The 16,480-nt window shown below is 33.1% G+C and overlaps 2 long non-coding RNA genes across 2 annotated transcripts; both read right to left on the bottom strand.

Annotated features, from left to right (window-relative positions):
* Nucleotides 1–2,765: 2,765 nt before the first annotated feature.
* LOC128233426 (uncharacterized) lies at nucleotides 2,766–6,284 on the bottom strand. The gene is made up of 4 exons (XR_008260683.1): nucleotides 6,195–6,284; nucleotides 5,831–5,846; nucleotides 5,298–5,368; nucleotides 2,766–4,923 (listed from the first exon to the last, which is right to left on the bottom strand). It is a non-coding gene; the product is annotated as an uncharacterized LOC128233426 (long non-coding RNA).
* Nucleotides 6,285–6,826: 542 nt separating this feature from the next.
* LOC128234196 (uncharacterized) lies at nucleotides 6,827–16,234 on the bottom strand. Its single transcript, XR_008260903.1, has 4 exons — nucleotides 16,109–16,234; nucleotides 15,431–15,544; nucleotides 10,741–10,762; nucleotides 6,827–6,884 (listed from the first exon to the last, which is right to left on the bottom strand). It is a non-coding gene; the product is annotated as an uncharacterized LOC128234196 (long non-coding RNA).
* Between the last annotated feature and the right edge of the window lie 246 nt (nucleotides 16,235–16,480).

Consider the following 16,480-nt stretch of genomic DNA (forward strand, 5'->3'; position numbering starts at 1 on the left):
AGGCATGTCAGCTTTTCAAATCCCTAACTAAGTGGATATGCTGACCAGCCGATGGCGACAATTGTGTATTGAAATATAATACAAAATATTGGTCCGTGATATATAATCATGCTCAAATGACGTAAACGACATCTGATCGCGTACAACAAACAGGTGGACAGTTCATTCAAACTTAAAACCTAATGGTATACATGATTATTATTACCTGTAAATTCACTTTAGAGTCATTATCTACAGGTGCGTTTAACTCTTTAAACCCGCTGACCCAGTTCTTCAAAACAATAGACCATGCACATCCCATCAATATACCTATTGTTATTAAATAAAATGTATTACCGAGATGTTTTTGAAACAAAACCGTTCTGATCGAGGACTTTTGTCTTATTTCCTATTTTTGAAAATGTGCCAGCAAATCGATGAATCAAAGAGTAACCTAAGATAACAAAGAAACACTAAACCACTTTTCTAATTGGCCACATGGTATGTTTCTGAATTAAATAGTTATCAGTGTTTTATGTATTAGCAATGCCCCAGGCCCAATACAACTGATGTTAGATCATAATATTGTTAAAGCTAAAGTGATAATTTCCAGCTTTAACATAGTACCCAAATGGAATGATTTGGTGTTGGGATGGAGGGAATAAAGCATTTCGAAACCATCTACATCTAAAAGTTAAATATATCTTAAAACAAATGACAAAGGTTTGCAATCATTATACAATGTGCTGTAATTCTAGGTTATTGTAGTCATGGATGCACATGCCAGTTTGAAATGCATTAGTGTCCAGTATGTGTAAACGGAGATATATCTAAGTTTACAGATAGTTTGTATAAATTATATTGAGCAAACATTTACTAAAAATATATTAATGGTTTATTATTATATTTTATTCAAATTACAGGGAGTTATTTTTAAGAAGTTTGGTTTTGAGGTCGATTTGTTAAAACGGCTTAAGTGTTTTGGATAACAAAAAACTCACATGTATTTGAAAAACAAAAGTTGATGGTCTCTTCTGTTGCAAGAAGTTAATATTCATTTTATATAAGTAGAATGTAGCCTTGCTAGGCGAATTCCACTGTTAAGATAATCACCACTGCAATAAATAAATTATGAGATAAAACACTGTCATATAATTAAAGGTTGATAGGTCAATGACAACGGTTGTATCTTGAGAAATAAATAATTCCCGTCGAATATATCGATATGATTCAACAGAAAAGCATATACAGTCGAACTCTGTTGGTTCGAACTCGCTTGGCTCTAATTCATCGTTGGCTCGAACTGGAAGTAAAGGACCGATTTCTTTATACTGAAGGTAAAACATCTCGCTTGGCCCGAATTTTGCAAGGCTCGAGATAATTTCGCTGGTCCCTGGGAGTTCGAGTCAAAGGGGTTCGGCTGTACTTACATTGTTGTTTTATTATTTCGTTGTTGTTTTATATTTTAAGAACATGTTTTTTGGTCATAAGGTCACTAGGTCATAAGGTCAAATCATTGAGCACACATTTTTGCAATATAGAGGCATCCAACGTAGATATATACGTCTTAACTTGGTCGGAATGATTGTCTTGATGTAATGGCAGGTTCTCTTTCGATAAAAAGTTAATCTAAGGTTAAAAACCAGGCGACTAGGCTAACACTTAGAACAGTTTTGTTTACGCAATATAGGAAGCTGACACTTTCCAATCTTCGTTAAGTTTTATCAGACATAGATTATTTAGACCTATTTTGTTTACTTCCGCGAGGGAAAATAACGATTCTATTTCAGGCCTGCCCCGGTCTGTCTAGCGAAAAAAGACGATAACAAAGAATGGTATATCTTATACATCAAAGAAAGTATAAAGTCCTAATATATTCAAAAATTGTAGTCGAAATAAATACTACTTTGTAAAAGTAATATTATGTTATTTAATCATTTGGTAGTTTATATATATATATGTTGATACATGTGTAGTATGTCAGTGTTGTTATGTTTGTTGTGTGTTTTCAGCTTACTGACTAAGGAATTTTATTTGTAAAGTATTTGGCTACTTGGCATATTTAGTTTCATTTGTAATTCTATCGAAATATATCAGCAGAATAACACTTTCACTGTTTTATATAATAACAGATTCATATGAGAACCCTAAGTATTTTGAAGGGGTAACTTTCCTTTTAACTACGATGGTGTGTATGTTGCTTAAGCATCCTTTACACTGGTGCATTGGTTGTCTCCACTTCATTTGCATTGATGCGTGTATTGTCTTTAAATTTATTTCAGTGATGCGCTGGTGTCTTCTTATATTCAGTGACGCATTAGCAAACTTACACAAGAAGAAAAATCATCTGAATTCAAGAGGATAAAAATGGCAAAGTCGACCCATTGCGTGATGATTGGCACTCGTGCATCTCGGGCTGTTATAAGACACTCGTGACAGTTATAAGGCAGTGGCCAAGGTCCGCCATTTATAAATCTCAAATTAAATTACATGTTACTGTGTATAGTAACTAATTTGTCAGGCATTTGCTCGATTATTTTTGAAATTTCGACACGCCTAAAATAACAATACCCTAACAAATAAGAACAGTACATGTTGAACACTATACATGTACAAAAATACAATAAAAGCGCACTTAAAACCGAAATTATTTCAACAAGTCCGCATTTCTCATTTAAGAAATTACGATATATTAGTAAACATAACAGTTGTATTTATGACTGTAAGGCTTAGTTTTGTAATTTACAGACATTGCGTACTAGGGAAGTTGATAATACAAGATACAATATACAAGAATCTTTATTTTCAGTCGAGAAAATGATAACAAACAAACATAAGCTCAACGAGCTATTTTTTTACATGAACAATTAAACATACACAAAATGATAACACAAAGTAAAAAGTGGTGACCCGGAAATAAAAACATATATTATGAAATAAGTAACACACGCCGTTTATAGTCATGCAATTACAAAAAAAAGATATCTTAGAACACTGTATACAATGATAACATTTATAAGTTTTCTCGGCTCAACGGAAAGTCTACATGCACGGTTCCGCTAGATGAAAAACACAGTATAGTATACATTTAAAACAGAAACGTTGTAAGTAGCAATATGTACATGGAAATTAGAGCATGGTGGTGTTATGTGTAGTTGGTAAACTGTTATTGTTTTTATTTACCATAGCTTGCTAGAAAAAGCCATTGCAAAGTATTGCTGAAAGGAGGAAAACCAAATGTATCCTTTCATTTGCAGTACCTTATTGAATTTGCTGACAATATCGGAGACAGTTATGTACGAAGACATGGTTCCTCCTATGATTAGGTCAATCCCTACCTACCGGCAAACATTAATGGCCTACAAAAAATCAGCATAAACCACTGTAAAAAATATTAATTGAATTTACCAGATCGTAACACGTTATTAAAAACCGAAACATCCCACAATTATAATATATTATTTGCACATTGAGCATTTAAAAGAGGGACATGTCCATGTGCGGATCAGCCTTCTTAATTCGAAGCAATTTTGATGACACCTTATTTACTTTTTGATGCTATCCACAACTCAAGAGGCCTCAACGTGGAAAAAGTTCTTCACAAATTAAGTTTATGTTATTGATGGCACATCTACAAGGCTTTCATATCGGAGATTAAAATTACATGTCTTAAAAGGTTAAGAACATATTCTGGCGGGATACGGTACAAACATTTGTAAGTTTTAATAGATACATCTTACTCTGCTCAAATATAATGAAATTGAGGAGTACGAAGATGATTTTCATAAGTTGAAGTATAATAATTAAAAAGGGTTTGTAAAGCTCTGTATTTCTTATTATTTGTGTTGCATTTGCTACAAATATGCCAAACAACAGGACAGTAATTGAATGATGTGGTTAAATATTAAGAGAAAATAAGCTTAGTATCTATTGTCAGAAAATATGCTTTAAAGAATATACAGTTGCTTGCTGCTTTTTTGCACATTCGAGACATCACAAATAAATCAACTATCTATCTCATAGCCTAAACGTCCAATTTTATCTTTGCAAACAATAGTGGAATAAAGTACAGTGTTTTGCCTTATTTCTTTAACATGCTTAAAGCCACCTGAAATGGCTTCAAATTTGTCATGATAAGCCTGCATTTGAAAGAAAACTAAAATGTTAATTTCTTCTTTAAGAGTGGTCTTATTAGCATAAGCATTTATAAAAGACGGATTTCAATGCTGAAAAACTCTTTCCGTACCTTTTCCAGGAAAAGAAACACGAAATTAAAATTTTAAAATAAGTGTTTATCGTGTCCATTTTGCAAACTCCTATTTCATTTTGTATGGAAAACTCGTCTATCTGGCGTCGATAAATGACTGGATCCAGACAGAACTACTCTATTATAACAATGCAATTACTAACGCGTTAAAAAGCCGAAACACAAAAATAAAACAATATGATGATTTTGCGCTTCTTTTATAGCGTTCAATTATTTTATCATTGTATTCTTTTAATATGACCCGCTTTGAAAGATAACTACGACTGTGGTCAATCCAGTGACCTTGGTCTATGAAATGTTGATTTAAAAATCAATATAGGATCTTTAGGTACTGAACTACATCCTAACTTAGTTTGAGGACCGTTTTTCCAAGCGTTGTTTTCATGTTGATTGGACAAAGTTTTTTGTCCAGAGTCACTGTGACCTTGACCTTTGGCCTTCAGGTACAAAATTAAATCAAACTTCGCGTTTTTGTAATCATGTAGAAATATCCTGTTCCTAATGTGACTTTTTATAAATACTACTCATCCTAAAACTTAAAGTCAACATACTTTTGTTTGTACAATTGTATACATCATCACAATTCACGATGTCTAACTATCAGACTTTAAATTATTCACATGAAGTAATTTTGGTCCCCGGGTTCTACAGTACCGTATTGTTGTAAACGGGATCCTCTGCAAACAAATGGGAAGGATTAAAAAAAAAACAAAGCTTAAAATTGCTACTCAAACAAATTGTTACAATCTTATGGTGAATATTGAAATCAGGTCTTGAGCACCCAAACAATGATAATATTCAGTTTATTTTACGTTTAAGTGGATACAGAGAATTGTGTGATTAATAGTTTGTCTTTGTTAGGTCAGTAGAAAACTTGTTTCAATATCATAATAATCCTGATAAGCATCAGTATGTAAAAGTTCATTTAAATGGAAAACCGTATTATAGAATCGATGTTTTAGCATATCTTGATCGTTTAACAACCATCAACAGATTACTCAAATCTGCTGGAATATACCATGTACTGTATAAATGTATTCAGTGTTTATACCTTTCTTGACATTTCCGTAGTGCATGTGCGACTGTGATTTAGACTTATCCAATTCTTGAGAATTATCGAGTCTGAAAAATAACGTTAACTGCATTGTACCCACAAAGCCATGGATATATATATATATATATATACATGATAAGGGTTAACCAAAATATAAAAAAATGCGAAATAGAATTTACAAAGACATAACCAATTACCAAGGTACTAGGCACACATACAATTCACAAATAGATCGAATATTAATTTTGTTAGCTTGTATTCACTGTTTAGCTAAAACATGTACAATGCTATTCTGAAACTTAATGCAACTCATGCACGATATTACGTTTATAACGCGCATGGCGTGATATTTAGGAAACTGCATGTTGCTTTTATGATTTTCATTGGTTCTTGGAATGACAAACACCTTAGCTTGAAAATAGTACTTACATTAGGTTGCATACTCATCACATATATTATGTATACCTGCTATATGAACATTATTACCTAGATGATAGTTGATATGCATTATGTTCATGCTTTAATCTTACCCGTTGCCTCCTTTCTCTGAAAATAAATTCAAAAGTAAGCAATTAAGACCGTCAAACGTATATATAAGTGTATATATTTCATTGCCAATTCATTATATATTTTAATGTGCATTTGAAGAAAAAAAATCAATGCTGTATGAATAAAATAGGTTTTATTAACAAAATTGTTACATATAGCTAAAAACAACAATGACATACAACGATATAATATCGGTCAAACATTTTTTTTTTAGATTTTCATGCGCTGCGTTACAAACGTTGTTGTACTAGTTCAATTATGTTTCAAGTCAGGACACACTGTATGGAATGCATTCATCAGAAATTGAAATGATATTAAATTACCAAACTAAATTGTAATACTAACTAAGGGCATTATAAACCGATGTATCTGATTTCATTGACAATTCCTCGTACGTTTTGGCTGTATTACATCCGGAGCTGACTGTTTCGGATCTATAAACAGAAACAGACAATCGCAATTATGATTCGTAAATTAAATTATGGAAAATAATAACATAGATTTTCTAGTTTTGAATTCATATTGTAATAAAAGATAGTTTCCTCTTTGCGCTGTAGACTTGATATGGATACACTTGTGTTTTCATTACGTATTGATTGTTCAGTATTATTCAATAATGCCTATTTGCCAATTAAAATTCAATCAATGTATACAATTATTTTCTAAACTTACCCAATGTCTCCTTTTCCTGAAAAATCATTTCGATTATAAATGTTTAGAAAAGTTTCTGTTAACGGTAAGGTGACATAGCTACCCACACACGAGCACCAATAAAATACAATAATTTAACGATCATAAAAATAACATATGTAGTATATTCTTCTGACGCTGAGTTACAATGGGTGTGGTTTCTTTTACACTTTCTGTTTAAGACAGAACTCCTTCTATCTGATTTAATCAAAGATTAAAATTATACTTTATTACCAAATTAAATTGTTATACTAACTTAAAGCATCGTAATCCGAGGTATTTTGTTTCTTTGATAAATCCTCGTAAGGTTGAGCTGCATTACATCCAGGGCTGTCTGTACCAGATCTATAAAATGAAACAAAACCACTATGTGCCCAGACTGTCTTCATACATGTTAATTAATTTATTGAACATCCTTATGTCAAACGGTCACCTAGATTTTCAGATTAAGTTTTGAGGCCATGTTAAATTGAATAAATTGTTCCCTGTTTTGAACTTGTGATAGAAACACGTTAAATTTTATTAACTATTGAATGATTAATATTTATCCAATTTTCCGTATTAACCATTTAAATAATTTCAACGTGAAAACAGGCAAAGGATAACCTGTGTCCAATTCAATAACAGTTGATACAATTGGCTACTGAACATTCAATTTAATACTCTCACAGATACAATAAGTATGACTGATTTATGCACAATATTACGAATGTAAAGTTTAAATATATTATTTTCATATTTTTGTCTACCCATTGTGACCATATTTTGAGAATTAAATTCGACTCGAAGCAATCAAAACCGCCATAAACGTATATCAGTGTATGAATATAATTAGTTTTTTTTAACAGACATGTGATGTATAGTTATATACACATGAACAACAACAACATACTCCAATGTTGTAACGACAAACGTTTAGTGATAAAAAAAATCTCATATTTGATACATGCTTCTGGCGCTACGAACGATGTGGTTACTGTTACAGTTCCTGTTCAATACGGAACACAAGATATTCGATTGTAATAATCAAAGGTTACAAAAAAAATGTTAAATAACCAAATTAGATTGTACAAATTACTAAGAGCGGCGTAAACCGATGTACCGCGGTATTTGTTGTTATTGACATTTGCTCGTACGTCTGGGCTGCCTAAAGTGACTCGCTCATGGTTTGTAAAATGCACTTTTTTAATAACGAAATAAAGTGTGGCAAATCATAAGGCGTGTAAAACCAAAAACCCAAAAGCTGGAACTCTTCAACAAATGTTGATATTTGCTTGGATATCGTCTTTGGAGACCACAGTTTTCATTAGCGTTTATAACGCAATTTAAAATTAATTACGGCTGTTATTTTGCGTGCTTGGTTGATTGGCTTTTGGTTGACAATTGCTACGGGGAAAATAATTGCCCTCGGGTTAAAGCCCTCGGGCAATTATTCCTTCCACTGGGGCAATTATCAACCAGAAGCCATTGTCAACCATGTATTATTCTATAAGTAATTTAATTGGGGGATAAGATACATTGATTTTCCAGTTTAAGGTCAGTGTTTATTGAATACATCAAAATAAACGTGTATCTATGTCAAGTATATCTTTCTGTTGTGAACTTGATAATGATTACGTTCAATGTCATTGCGCTCGATTTGGTACACCATTAATTGTATAACCATCAGTATGTAAAAGTTCATTTAAATGGAAAACCGTAATTACTTTAATTCAATATATGCATGTAAAAGGTACCAAAATCAGAACTATGAGGTCGGCATTGTTTTTTAAACATTTTAAAAAAAGACTTGCAATGCATATGTCATAGTGTATTCACTTAAACTAAAAAGTGTGTAGTGCGAATGTGTTTTTTCAATAGTAGTATCAACTTTGATTGTTAAAATCGGACCCAAGATGAACAAAGCTTTGCGGATCGCGTTCTGTAAACAACGGACATGTACACTTGAACTAGAAACTTTAAAAAACCCTATTCGTGTGTATTTGATAATATGTAAATTAAACCATATTATTTCAATGGCAATGTATATTTTAGACGTAATAACGGAGCCAATTTTGTCAAAATAAGATTTCCCTATATTCAAAACCCCTTCAATATCGAATAAATGATAGATACTATTTTTAAATTGAAATAAGCATTAATTTCGTAGAAGAGGAACAGTTAGTACGGTAAATCACTAAGTAACGAAATAATTCACTGTATGTACATGCTAAAGGGTAACAGTAAGGACTGTAGTTCACTGTCATGACATGCTGAAGGATAACGGTAAGGAAAGTAGTTCATTGTCAATACATTCGCATGAAGAACATATTACAAAGTAGTTCACTGCCAACTCACGCCGAAGAAGAACAATTTACAAAGTAGTTCACTGTCAAAACATGCCGAAGAAGAACAGTTTACAAAGTAGTTCACTGCCAATATATGCTATAGAAGAACAGATTACAAAATAGTTCACTTTTAAAACACACCGAAGAAGAACAGTAACCAAAGTAGTTCACTGTCAATACAAGCTGGAGAAGAACAGTTAGCGAAGTAGTTCACTGTGAAAACATGCTAAAGAAGAACAGTTAGCGAAGTAGTTCATTGGCAATACATGCTGAATGATAACAGTAAGAAAAGTAGTTCACTGTCAACACTTGCTGAAGGATAACAGTAAGGAATGTAGTTCATCTTCAAAACATGCTAAAGGATAACGGTAAGGAAAGTAGTTCACTGTCAGTATATGCTAAAGGATAAAGGTAAGGAAAGTAGTTCACTGTCAGTACATGCTAAAGGATAACGGTAAGGAAAGTAGTTCACTGTCAGTACATGCTAAAGGATAACGGTAAGGAAAGTAGTTCACTGTAAGTACATGCTAAAGGATAACGGTAAGGAAAGTAGTTCAATGTCAGTAAATGCTAAAGGATAACGGTAAGGAAAGTAGTTCACTGTCAGTATATGCTAAAGGATAAAGGTAAGGAAAGTAGTTCACTGTCAGTACATGCTAAAGGATAACGGTAAGGAAAGTAGTTCACTGTCAGTACATGCTAAAGGATAACGGTAAGGAAAGTAGTTCACTGTCAGTACATGCTAAAGGATAACGGTAAGGAAAGTAGTTCACTGTCAGTACATGCTAAAGGATAACGGTAAGGAAAGTAGTTCACTGTAAGTACATGCTAAAGGATAACGGTAAGGAAAGTAGTTCAATGTCAGTAAATGCTAAAGGATAACGGTAAGGAAAGTAGTTCACTGTCAGTACATGCTAAAGGATAACGGTAAGAAAAGTAGTTCACTGTCAGTACATGCTGAAGAATAACGGTAAGGAACGTAGTTCACTGTCAAAAAATGCTAAAGATAACAGTAAGGAAAGTAGTTTACTGTCAAAACATGCTGAAGAAGAACAGTTAGTGAATAAATCCTTTGTTTATATATGCTGAAGAAGAACATTTAGCAAAGTAGTTCACTGTTAAAACATGCTGAAAAATAACAGTAAGGAATGTAGATCACTCTCAATACATGCTGAAGGATAACAGTAAGGAAGTAATTCATTGTCAATACATGCTAAAGAGGAACAGTAAGCAAAGTAGTTTATTGTCAATAAATGCGAAGAAGAACAGTTATGCAAAAAGTTCACTGTCAATACATGCTGAAGCAGAACAGTAAGCGAAGTAATTCACTGTCAATACAAGCTGGAGAAGAACAGTAAGCGGAGTAGTTCACTGTCAGTACAAGCTGGTGAAGAACAGTAAGCAGAGTAGTTCACTGGCAATACAAGCTGGAGAAGAACAGTAAGCGAAGTAGTCCACTGTCAATACATGCTGGAGCAGAACAGTAAGCGAAGTAGTTCACTGTCAATACAAGCTGGAGAAGAACAGTAGGCGGAGTAGTTCACTGTCAATACAAGCTGGAAAAGAACAGTAAGCGAAGAAGTTCACTGTCAATACATGCTGAAGAAGAACAGTAAGCGGAGTAGTTCACTGTCAATACATGCTGAAGAATAACAGTTAGCAAAGTAGTTAACTGTCATTACATGCTGTATGCTAACAGTAATATTGTAGTTCACTGGAAAAAAATGTTAAAGGATAACGGTAAGGGATGTAGTTCACTGTCAGTACATGCTGAAGAAGAACTGTTAGTAAATAAATTATCTGTAAATATATGCTATATACCCCACAAATGTGATTCAGACAAAATAATTCTTCACGAAATAGCAAACACTTACACGGATTGTCCAGCTGGGTTAGCTGAAAATTAAAAAAGAATTGGTGAATGACAATATCAAACTTTGACACAAATAGTCAGTATCAATATATAGCCCATATGGTTGAATTCGTCTAATCTGACAAATCATTCAAACATATCAATACATACACTGCAAGTCATATAATTCAAAATGGAAGGACGTTAAAGGGCAATGATACTGAGATAACACTTTATAAAATGTTCAAATCAGTATTTTGTTATCATAAATTATTAATTAAGTTAAAACAAAATACAATAATATTAGTTTCAATCAATACATGCATATTTTGATTAATAACTTAAACTACATGTACATGTATTGTTTCATATACATATTATTTTGATGATATTATTTCTCGTTCATGTAATCTCTCTCTCTCTCTCTCTCTCTCTCTCTCTCTCTCTCTCTCTCTCTCTCTCTCTTTCTCTCTCTCTCTCACTCCCTCCCTCCCTCCCTCCATCTCTCCCTCCTTCCCTCCCTCCCCCCTCTCTCCCTCTCTCTCTCTCTTTCTCTCTCTCTCTCTCTCTCTCTCTAACTATATTGCTCTCTCTCTCGTTTTCTCGATGAACGCGTTCATAACTTTACACGACATCTTGTTGAATAGAAATTAAACTACAAATTACATGTGTTAAAGATTCAAGATTCAAAATATTTATTTAAGTAACTTTATCATATACATGGTTCCCGATACATGATATAATGAGTTAAACAAACATATGATCGACGTGAATATTTTTAGAATAAAACGTGAAAAAGAAAGAAGAAAAAAAACATATATCATTAAGATTGTATCACAACAAGATGGTTATTAAATTACTACACACAGTAATTTGTTAAATCATGAAATGTTAAGTAAGAAATAGTATCGAGAGGGTAAACTTTAAATATATACAATATATACAAAATATAAACATGAAAAATGACAACACAATTAATAATTATAAATAGACTGTTAAACAGTTTGATTGACAATATTCTTACGTATAATAAATGCTTCAAATATATATTTACACAATCTTAGCTGACCCTTCTCATTATTTGACTGTAACAAATCAACAAATTTTATCATACTAGGTCTTGCATAGTATTTTATATTTAAATATTTCAGGCGCAAATTAATATAAGCACTACATACACAAACAAAGGGGAACTCGTCCTCAATTCCGAACAAATTAAACAATATCTTTGACTATGGGATACACGGTTATTTCCGTAACGACCAGATTCAATTCTTAAGGGATGCGATAACAATCTTAGCTTGGTAAAAGTTATACGGTACTTGAATGGTATACAATAAAGGTAAGTTGCATAATCAAAGTTATTTTTTACCAACTTAAACAAGGATAAAGATGGGCTAGCTTGGACATGATCACACCAGATCTGTTTGAATTCGTCAATTAATCGTTCTTTAAAGACCATTTTGATTTTTTTTAGGTCTACACATAATGGGTTTAACCAAACATTTGCATATCCAGCATGTTCTAACAGAGTTTTAACATTTGTAGTCCAGTTGTTTTTCCTTTGTCTGTATCAGATATTAATGCCTTAAACAAAGTATTTACCATTATGTTATTGCTATTTACAATATTACACCAATATTTTATAATTTTCACATGTCTATTAATATAAAGTGGAAATCTACGCAAATCCCCGTAAACAGCAACTGTTGAAGTAGACTGCTTAACATGCAGTAATGATTTGCAAAATTTGCGATTGATTCTCTCCAACTCTTTGTTTTTACCAAAACCCCACACTTCATAAGGATTGAAGTAACAAAGGCATCAAAAAAGCTGACATATTGTACTAGGTTTAAATACAAATCTTTTATGTTACATCTAAGAACATTAAGCGCTTTTAAGCCTTTTTCAGCTATTGTAGCATGATTTAAAATAAAACTACCTGTATAGTTGAACACCGTTCCAAAATAATTAAAATTAACAGTTTAGAGTGGAACATTATTGAAAATCCACGTTTCATCATTATGTATGGGCCCGCGTTTACGAAGAACAACAACTTTACTTTAATATAAGCTGGATTGACCTCGAGTCACCATGTTTTACAATATTAACACAATAAGTCTAATCTATTTTGCAAATCTGCAGGCGAATTACTCATTATAACCATGTCATTAGCAAATAACATCGAAATAAAACATTTCTTCTAAACTTATGCCTGATATAACAGTTTCAAACAGGTACAATTCTAAATCATCTAAAAATAATAAAATATAATATCGGGGACATAACTTCACCTTGTTTCAAACCAACGGAACATTTAAAGAAATCAGAAAAAAATAGTTACAACATCTAATTTGTGCTCGCACTTTACTATACATATCCCGCACAATAAGACCTTGCAATGAATTCCCATATTATATAACCCATTTCTATATATACTATCAAATGCCTTTTTAAAATCAATAAATGCACATGCTAGACGTTTATTTTCATTTAGAATTTTGCTTACAATAGCATTCACTACAAATATAACATCAACTGTTTATCTACCTTTTCCAAAGCCATTTTTTTAAATCCGCCAGCCGATGTTGCATTACAGCATATATATAATATGACGACGTCATGATAAAGTTTCACATAATTGGGACGTCACATTTTGTATCGCTGTGGAATCAACCAGTGTCACCTAGCTATGTCGTCGCCAAATCAACTTGAAATACGAGCCGCAATAAAGCTTTGTAAATATATTGATATAACGCCTTTACAAACTTATTGAATGATTAAAGAGACGCCGAAATAAACTTCCTTCAGCACGGAGCTGATTTTTAATTGGCATTTCCGTTTTTTCCGAGGGCGAAAAGAGCTCGGAAGAAAACAAAGGTCAGGAAAGAAAGAATAAGTACAACGCGACGATAGTGACGTCATTCCTTGACGAGCTTGATGTCGACAGACGATTGACGGCCAGGGAGATGGTCAAACGGTTTGGCATAGGTTATACCGCCTATCGACTATAATAGTTAAAATGTCTAACGTATTTTCTTATTATAATATTTAATACTTTTCTTAGGTTTGCAGGAAATTAGATAACAAACCAGGAACATCAAAAATGAAAAAGAATTCATGACCTCAGGGCTTTTCTCAGCCGTTATGCGAGAACATGCGATCGTGTTCTGGACCGCATAGTAACAACCGACAAAACAATGCACTGGCTCCAAAACCGGATACAAAACAACACACCGACGTTCGGAAACGCATATAACCCCCCCCACACACACACACACACACCACCATCAGTGGTCGGATGGCTTCCACTTGCATTTAAGTTTCTTAACACGTGACCTTTAATATTGAATTATATATAGAATAAATAAAAGGGTATTTGGAAGTATATAAACTAAACAAAAGACACAGAAAATCTTTTTCATGAATGATATTTACTCGTGTATAAAATTATATTACGTATATATGTTTTAGCTGTATGTTCGGAATGGACGGCTGTTCTACGTGTGTTGAGGCGAGAAGGCTTTCACGCCCTCAAGAAGAAGCTCCTAGGGAATCATCGAGATTGAATGATATTATGTAACACCACTTCATATGCTGCTCTCCAGTTCTGTGAAGTTTGACTGGATTCCTTATGAGGTTGAGGTATGTTTATTGAAAGGCGGTGGACAACCTTGCCATCAAAATATGTCCATTATCAATAATATGTTTACACTGATTCAACACTCATGCTTCAAACAGTCTACCTATTTTCAACACAGAGAGTAAGAACATGCTTATATATCACAACTTTCAGTATAGTTCAATTTAGCAGATCCTGTCAAATACTTTTTCAGTCTGTAGTCAAATTACTAGGAGGTAAATCTAAGCTAATTTTATTGTTTACGTCGTTTTGAATTATATGTTTAAGTACTTAGGTCAAACAGCTAACACTTGGAAAAGTATTTCCACATTTCTCTGTAACGACATTATGCCTTAACATCTATGATACTAAAACAAGAGGTCCAAGATGGTCCTTTATCGCTCACCTGATTGGAGAAAGGGTTCTAAAGTTATTGATCAGACAACGTACTGGACATCTCCCGCCCGTACGCAGCAGATGAAACTATATTACGTCCCGTTTTTCAAACGGGCTTATACAAAATGTTTCAAACTTTCACAATATTTAAGTTTGAGTAAACTTGTCACATAAAGATCACACTGTTACTGTGAATAATTTCTCAAAGTTTTATTGATTTCAATGGAGTAAAGGAATTTGATTTATGGTCACATAAGGAACCTTTCTGTGAAATCGTATCAATTGTTTCTGAAGAAAAGATTTCGATATGGACATATAACCGTGTTTTTTATGAACCAATATTGGTTGAAGGAATATAAAGTGGGTCACCCTAGGAATATCAATGTAAAAATATTTTAAAATCGGGCCAATCATTACTGAATAATTATCTTAAAATCGGATCAGCGGATTCTGAGAAGAAGATTTTCCATATAGACATATAGTGAAAAGTAGCCACGACCCCTGGAGGATATCTTTTTTAAGGAATCAAACTGGTGTGAAGACATTTGATAGAGGGTGACCTAAGGAACATAAATGTGAAATTATTCAAAAATTGGGAAAGCGGATTGTTTGACGATTTTGAATGTTTTTCATACAGTACAAAATATGCAGCCACAATCCCTAAACAGTAAAGCATTTATCATGTATCGTTTACCTGATGTTCTGAACTTCTTCACAATGAGGACCACTCCAATGATAACTAAAACTGCAACAATTCCACCGCCGACGACTCCGCCAATTAATGCAACGTCAGAATCTGCCTGTTCGCCTTCAATATTTTGTAAATCGGAGATTGTAACGAATATTTCTACGCAATAAAGTATAATTTTATTAAAATGAGTTATTCTACGTATTTCTTCTATTCAATCAGTCTATGCAATTTGAAATAATAAACAGCATATGAAAAAGCGATAGGAAGCAAATTGTGATATGTCTTGATATTTCAAAATTAACCGGTATATACCTCGAAATGTCAATGTAGGGCGTACTAAGACTTGAATTCATAAGTGTAATAAGATGTTTTAGAATACAGACATTTGATGAATAAACGACTTTGAATGTGTTCGATAATACAATTGCACTATTGACATAGAAAACATAGTTAACCAATATTGCAAATAAATATTTTACCTTTTAATAGAACCTAACATATTATAATATTTCATGATCCTTACATTAATTTGAAAAAAACAACACTTTTACTCGTATGATATATTATTGACAGGTTCGTTTCGTTTTAAAAAATCCCATTTGCAGTAAATCGCGCAATATGCACACAATGCCATGTATTATCATCCAATTAATTTCTAGAAATTTGAAAATAGGAACTTACCAGGTATGTGCTTCAATGTTATGAACGTGTCGTTTATTGTTGGAGAAAGACCTTTTTCGTTGGAGGCGTAGATTGAAACAATATATTGTGTTTCGGATTCCAAACATATTAATGTGTAATTCACCTTTGCTTCATGTGTGTGTTTTATAGAATTTGTGATTTTTCCTGAGGAATCGCCCTTCTTCGTATAGGTGATGTAAAATCTTTGTGGCAAGCCGTTGTCAAACCCAGGAACCCAGGTCAACACAGCACTCGTTTCACTTATTTCCTCTTGGATTATATGGAAGTCTGAAGGCGAATCTGGTTTTCCTGCAAGTGAAATGATGCCAAGGAGCAAAAAAACGTAAGTGTATGTTTTTAACGATTCACTAC

The sequence above is a fragment of the Mya arenaria genome, chromosome 5 (genome assembly GCF_026914265.1).
Source record: "Mya arenaria isolate MELC-2E11 chromosome 5, ASM2691426v1".
Lineage (NCBI taxonomy): Eukaryota > Metazoa > Mollusca > Bivalvia > Myida > Myidae > Mya > Mya arenaria.